The sequence below is a fragment of the Ascaphus truei genome, chromosome 7 (assembly GCF_040206685.1).
Source record: "Ascaphus truei isolate aAscTru1 chromosome 7, aAscTru1.hap1, whole genome shotgun sequence".
Taxonomy (NCBI): Eukaryota; Metazoa; Chordata; class Amphibia; order Anura; family Ascaphidae; genus Ascaphus; species Ascaphus truei.
Window position 1 is genome coordinate 11,597,508 of NC_134489.1, and position 7,980 is coordinate 11,605,487.

Consider the following 7,980-nt stretch of genomic DNA (forward strand, 5'->3'; position numbering starts at 1 on the left):
GGTGCACGGAGCGGGTACTGTTGTTGGCTTGTATATAAGTTTGTCTGGAATTCTACATGTACAGGGTGCTGGCATGGTCCTCTTTATTTATGTATAAAATTATCAATAAAATAATGTGGCCATTTTTACCCCCAATGATGTTTTTCTGTTTAGGAGTAAAACACGGGTAATATGGCTACAATGTGAAGTGGCAGTTCAGGATTCCACCAGTCATTGTTCTGAACGACTGGTGTACCTCAGAATCTTTATCCCATTCAGAAACTAAGGGGTGAAATAATCAGGCAGAACATTACTGGAGAATCTGTTATAGGTATTGGGTCAATTAGTCTTAGTTTGTGACACCTCTTAATGGACCCATAATGTGTACACAGCTTTTCAAACCTCCCAGGTCTCTTCTAAACGTGTACAGACCTGTTCAAACCTCACAGGTCTCTTATTCACATCTTTCCAAATCTCATAGGCTTTTACTTCAGGTGTACAGGGGCCTATGCAGAGAGCTGCGAGAAGCCCAATCTCGACAGTTTTTTGCCAAATATGCCTACAGCAATTTAATAAATGGCGAAAAACTGGCGAGATGAGGAAAATCCGCCAGTTTTTGTTTCTTTGAAAAAAAACTCGCCGCGCGGGTGGCGAGAAGCAATATCTCGCCAGTTTTAAAACCCGCCGTATGCAAGTAGCCCCGATCAGCATCTCGGCGCTGATCGCGCCAATAAAATGGAGAAATTTTCTCCAAATCGCTCCTCCAACAAAAGTTGTCAAAAAGCTGGAGCTGAGCGGCGATAGGGGACATAAAAAAAATCAGGCCCTTTTCCTGGCTCGGATTGATGCAGGGGGGCTCCAGAGCTGATACCCAGGAATATCAGCACCGGAGGCCCCCGGCATGCATCCGAGGCAGGAAAAATGCATGTACAGCCCACTTCATTACCTTAGCAGCTAACCGCTAAGGCAATGAAGGGGTTAACCCACTGTGCCAACTTTATTGTGGGTAGCGGGGGTGGGTGAAGTGGGTATTTGGCCCTTGGTGTGAGTTTAGGGCTTGCGGGGGGGTTGCGGGTGCACTTAACCCCTTCACAACCGTAGCAGTTAATACCGCTATGGTCATGAAGGGGTTATCCCCTCCCGCTACCCCCCCGCAAGCCCTAAACAACCACCGTTGGGGCTAATACCCCCTTCACCCACCCCCGCTATCCACAATAAAAAAAAAACACAGCAGCCCCACAATAAATAAATCTAAATAAATAAATGAATATATATTATATATATATATATATATATATATATAACAACAACCACTATAACCCCTAACATACACATATATGCACATCAATGATACTATAGGCTGGCGGGGGCCCTCGGGTGTTACCCGAAGGCCTGCAGTACCAATTATGTGCCCCCCCCCAAATTAATGAATAAACACATACATACTTTTAAAGAAATAACCCCCCCTCCCTAACACATACAGTATAGTTATGGCCACAATTACTAATATCCACAAAGGGATAATAGTGCATGTGCCCATTTTAAAAACATAAACAGCAATAAATACATTAAATACATATAGCACTCACCCATGTCCGGCTGCTACGATGAAGGCCATCCTCCTCTTCATCCTGCCCATGTCCCCTCCGCTGCTGCAAAACAGACACAAGAATGAAAACATCCAAAGTAATGTCCCCTAACCCCTTAATCACCATAGCGGTTATTAACCGCTACAGACATTAAGGGGTTAACCCACCCTCACCCACCACTCGGGACGCCTACATACCCTCCCCCACTAACCCCCCACCCCGTGAGGCCTAACCACCCTCACCCACTACCCACAAGGGAGGCCTACCCACATACCGTTGGGGAACCCCCCCACCCCCAGTACCCACAATAAAAACAATACAGTGACCCACAATAAACTTCATTCTATTTATTAAATACATTACCCACCCCCTGTGCCCCCCCATAAATACAAGGTTTATCCTTTTACATACAGGGTTCATGACACAGCCCCACGCGAGTCCCCGGTGGGCTGGCGGGGCACCTGACAGACCTACAGGGTACCAGCAGCCCTTTTCAAACAGGTTCTGGAGGCCTGTTGGTGGGTCCCGCCAAGCGCCATGGCCCCCAGGTGGTCTCCTTGGGTCACCATGGGCCACAATTGGGTCCCCACGGTAGGCCCAAGGATGTCTGGGAGCCCCGGGTCAGACCCACAGGTGTCTGCGGGGCCTCGGGTGGTTCCCACGGGGGTCTGAGGAACTCACGAGTGCTCACTATGGGTCTGCGGTGCCCCCACAGATGTGGGACCACCGCTTCATCCCCGCACCTATGGGTCGGCGGTGCCCCCACGGATGTGGGACCACTGCTTCATCCCCGCAGACTACGGGTCCGCGGTGCCCCCACAGATGTGAGGCCACTGCTTCATCCCCGCATGTGTCACCCGTGGAACCACCAGCCTGATACCCGAGGAGGCCACAGGTGGTCTCCAGAGGTCTCACGCCGAACCACGGAACAAACCCTGAATGTAAAAAAAATAAACCTGGCCTATACATTCAATACATACACCCCCCCCCCCCCCCCCCCAACACCTACAGTACAATAATGTGCAAAATAACTATTATCCAGATAGGGATAATAGATTATTTGCCCATTATTTAAAACATTAGCTAGCATATTCAAATAAATAAAGTACTACTGACCTCATCAATAAGAAGTCTCCGTCGCCAGCAACATCCATGTCTTGCCCACAAAAAACATAGCCAATACAAAGCCAAATACATTGCAATTACATGCAGATATCAATTAACCCCTTAAACACCTTATCGGATAATAACCGCAAAGGTAATTAAGGGGTTAAGCCACACTGGACCGATACCCACCCTTCACCCATGAATTTGTACATTGGCTTCATCATGCAAATATATATATATATACACAGAGAGAGATAGAGATATATATATACACACACATGATGAACCAATATACAAATAAATGTAGAAGGGTTATCAAAAACATGCTGTACTCAAAATAACACTTCTCCATAAAGACACACTACAATAAAATTAATTTCCTTTCATAATCCTAACTGATCTTACAATCAAAAACATCAAATGCCAATCACAATCCTCAAATGACAATCAACACATTGCATTTACACTGTATATATGATGCATACAATCTAAGCACCATATACATTCTGCAAATGAATGTTAAAAATAACATTGCAAGCAAAATACAGATACCTCCAAACAAGTATACTATTTTAACCAATCCAGTAAACATAAATCAATTTGCATACATTAATGACATCCCTAAACAATTTACATTCCATCACTAACACTTAAACAATTAAGTAATTCAAGGCTGGAACCGTATCAATGTAACTAAGATCAGTTAGTATTATGAAAGGAAATTAATTTTATTGTAGTGTGTCTTTATGGAGAAGTGTTATTTTGAGTACAGCATGTTTTTGATAACCCTTCTACATTTATGTGTATATTGGTTCATCATGTGTGTGTGTGTGTGTGTGTGTGTGTGTGTGTGTGTGTGTGTGTATATATATATATATATATATATATCTGTATGTATATATATTGTGACAAACGCCCCTCTTTTGTAGTGCTGACGTCTGTCTGGGTTCTTCCCGACACAGTCTTCTAGGGTTAATTATACAACAAACAGGATCATGCAAAGTATTATGCTGCTTAACTCAGGCTTCTGCCTGCTTTATTTTCATCCAAGTAAGGTACTGCAGCTTTAACATGTGAAGGTTAGAGGTACTCAGATACTTTCATTCAGCAGTTCACATATTTCAGTGTTACCATATTTCCCACACTGTTATTTCAAGAAATAAAACCAAAATCATATAAGCAAAATCCTATCCCTTTCAGGGATCTAACTACACATCAGAATCAGTCTCTCTAACAGCTGCTGGCCAACTAAACTGGTTCCCCAGCTTAAAACAATGCTCTCATTTAGGGTCACAAGATACAGTACAGTCTTTTAGCAACAGCAGTAACCATTTGTTTTGTCTTATCTGTTCGTGGAGTCCAGGCAAATCCTCTGGTACTGTGATACGTGGAGGGGCCGTCAACCCCGATACTGGATGCAGGGGAGCAGCGACACCCCCAGCCTCCAGGCTCTAAGGAGAGAGAGTGAAATGCAAAACCTCTCTGCTCTAAGTACCTGTGCATGTGATTAGAAGAGCAGGTGAGGGAGAACTAGAGCCATTGTAATCTGTGGTCTGGATTTTCCATCCAGCTGCCTGAGTTAATGGGAAGCTGTGGAACGGATCATTAACTATTCCTGCACTTTCTGCTCTAAAACGGGGCAGAAAGCTGCCTAACATCTTTGGACTATGTCACATATCCCCCTCCCCAGCTCACACCTACTGGGGTGAGCGGCCATGGACCTCACTGGGGTGAGCGTCCTACCTGAAATACTTGAGCTAACTCCTCAGTACAACATTAAGTATTCACATGACACGAATATGAACTTTTTCCACGGCAATTATGGACAATAGGTTTCGTCATAAGAGACTATACTTGGCAAACATATTTTTTTTTGTTGCTCTCTATTAGGGAACTATTTTGAAAAATAAATGTCTAGCACACATTCTTACAACCCAGGATCTGCTAAATATATTCACAAAACCAGACAATTTCTATTACCTCCCTGGGTTTTTCTACTCTAGAATATGAACCTCATTATAAATTTACCAACCGAAAAGGGCATTTTTTTTTTTTTTTTTTTTTTCATATTGTAAGCAACCAATATTTTTTCCTTATACTACAGCCTTGTAATCTTAAGGGCCATCAACCCTGTATATTAATTTGTAGTTTAGCTACATTTTCAACACAGAGAACCAATATAACATTGTAATATTGACAAAATGCTTATTTGCATAGTTAAGTGTCCGTGACATAGTCCACACGTGTAATAAAAAAAAAAAAATCGGTCAGTTCCCCCAAACATATTTTTTTTTTTTTTTTTGACTTCCAGTCTATTGCATCCTTTGACTTTATTTCATAGCCCGCTGCAACCTGCAAATGACTGGACTGTTTCTTTAGCTTCTGATGAGACCCTTGGACCGGATTCTCCTTGGCTCCACAGTGTGGTCCAGATTGGTGAGATATGGAACTATTCAGGCGCCGTGTTAACCTTCGTTGTTTTTTCTTTTCAATCTTTGATTTCCCTTTTGTGGCCATTACCAGGCCTTTGGGTTTTGGAGACCTAGTTGCCTCTGTACAAACGTAGTCCATATTAACCACGTCATCAGGATCTGTCAACAAGTTTGTGTTTTCAGGAACTGCCACCCACTTGGCTAAAACATCTTCTGTGGTGTCCTGGGTGTGTCCACTAGTTTGATAATCTTCTGGACAACGTAAATGAAATTGAGGATCTGGATTTTTGAATCCCAGATCAGGGAGAATATTCTCAGGAGGGTGCCTATCTGTTTCTGGAATAACAGCAGCACAATCAAAGTCAATTCTTTCTCCTTCCTCTTTGTCATCAGTGAGGGCATTGAGTTTACGTTCCCTGGTCTCCTTTTGTGACCGTGTCTCTTTTAGCCTTGGAATCTGTTTCTCCAACTTCATCTTTATAGCAAATCGTAATATTGCAACAGCATTGAAGATACACGTATAGGAACGTACAGCTTGCTTGGTTAGGAGGTAGGATTGATAGCCCGACTGAACCACTTTAGCCGCTTCTCCCATGTCCGTCATCTGTTTCAGAGCGAGGTTTAACTCTGTTTCATTTTCTCTATTCTTGACCTGCAGCTGCAGGTGCTCCTTCTGGGTCTTGTCCAGCTCCAGCTGCAGCCGGGCCCCCTCATTTGCCGTGTGGTCCAGCTGCTTGTAGATATCGGCCATCTCGCTTTCATAGCGCAATGTCAGGCAGACCACCTGACGGACGGAGATCTCCTCTCTCTTGGCGCACTGTATCTCGCGCTCAGCCATCTGCTTCTGCAGCTCTTCAACCTGATCGTGCCAGACCTCCCTCAGGGTCTTCACCTCTATCTGGTGCTTGCTCTGGGTTTGCATCAGCGCCTCCATTTTTTGGAGCTCTGCAGTTTGTGTCGCCTGGATCGCCGCTGATTCTGTATTCTGCAGTGCTTCCTGCATTTCTAACTTTTCCTGGATCAATTGCTTCTCCACTTTTTCTGCTTGGTGAAGCTTCTCATCACCTTCACTGATCTGGTCAGTCAAGTCTGAATTTTTCTGTGTCAGACTTACATTCTCTCTTTTTACAGTCTCTAAATTACTCAGGGTATTCTCATAGGTTTCCTTCAATGTACACAGCTCTGTGCTGCGAGCGTAGACCTCATGGCGTGAGAGTTCCAGCTCTGCTTTAAGCGCGCTAGCCTCTTGCCGAGAAACCCCTAACTCTGTGATGAAGTTTTGCACATCTTTCTGGGACATCTCATAGCATAGTTTCCAGTCAGTTCTTGTTTTCTTTGATTCGCTTGGCTCTCTGCCTATGATGGTAGCAGTAGCCTTTGTCATCTCTAGGCGTGTCGTCATTCCTGGGACGATTGCGCCAGGCCCTATGGGCTGTTGCTCATCTCGGCGCCTTTCTGACGCATGTCCTGACAGTGCAGGTTCAAGTGGCTCGTTCACTTCCCCTGTGACTTGAGGAACAGTTTTCTTTCTTTTTGCTTTATTAGCTCCAGAGATATCAGTGGTACTGGGCACACACTCACTGTTATCAGCTTCCACATCTTGCTTGCACTCACAGGGCGTTGCTTGCTTTTGCAGCTGTTTGTCTTTGAAAATTTTGGGGCACACATCTTCCATGTGACCTACTTCACGACAGGCCCCGCATACTAAATTCATCTGTGGGTACGGCTCTCCTCCAGGGTCGTGATCATAGTATGGCCTGAAGGGACACTGTTTTGTATGGTTACGTACATTACACAACAAACATTTCACGTCGGCCATTTTAGAAACCCGGCAGGGACAATTTGCTAGCTGCAATTTCACTCACTTCAGCAACTTGCATATAGCACTTGCTAGCTGCAAATTCACTCACTTCAGCAAAAGGCATTAGCTTTACAAACAGCACTTGCTAGATGCAAATTTTTTTTTTTTTTTAGCAAAACATTTTGGTTTTCTGTTTGGGTTCAGGGTGCTATTGCATCCACACTTCGCACATTCTCTGTGTATGCTAGAAGCACAACTGATATACACAGTGGGACAGACTTCACTCATAGCATCTGTACTTTAGTTCAGCTCGGCGGCCATTTTAAACCCCCGCATTTATTTGCAAACCCACAGACTTTTTAGTGTCTGCCCGCATTCTCCACCATATGTGACAAACGCCCCTCTTTTGTAGTGCTGACGTCTGTCTGGGTTCTTCCCGACACAGTCTTCTAGGGTTAATTATACAACAAACAGGATCATGCAAAGTATTATGCTGCTTAACTCAGGCTTCTGCCTGCTTTATTTTCATCCAAGTAAGGTACTGCAGCTTTAACATGTGAAGGTTAGAGGTACTCAGATACTTTCATTCAGCAGTTCACATATTTCAGTGTTACCATATTTCCCACACTGTTATTTCAAGAAATAAAACCAAAATCATATAAGCAAAATCCTATCCCTTTCAGGGATCTAACTACACATCAGAATCAGTCTCTCTAACAGCTGCTGGCCAACTAAACTGGTTCCCCAGCTTAAAACAATGCTCTCATTTAGGGTCACAAGATACAGTACAGTCTTTTAGCAACAGCAGTAACCATTTGTTTTGTCTTATCTGTTCGTGGAGTCCAGGCAAATCCTCTGGTACTGTGATACGTGGAGGGGCCGTCAACCCCGATACTGGATGCAGGGGAGCAGCGACACCCCCAGCCTCCAGGCTCTAAGGAGAGAGAGTGAAATGCAAAACCTCTCTGCTCTAAGTACCTGTGCATGTGATTAGAAGAGCAGGTGAGGGAGAACTAGAGCCATTGTAATCTGTGGTCTGGATTTTCCATCCAGCTGCCTGAGTTAATGGGAA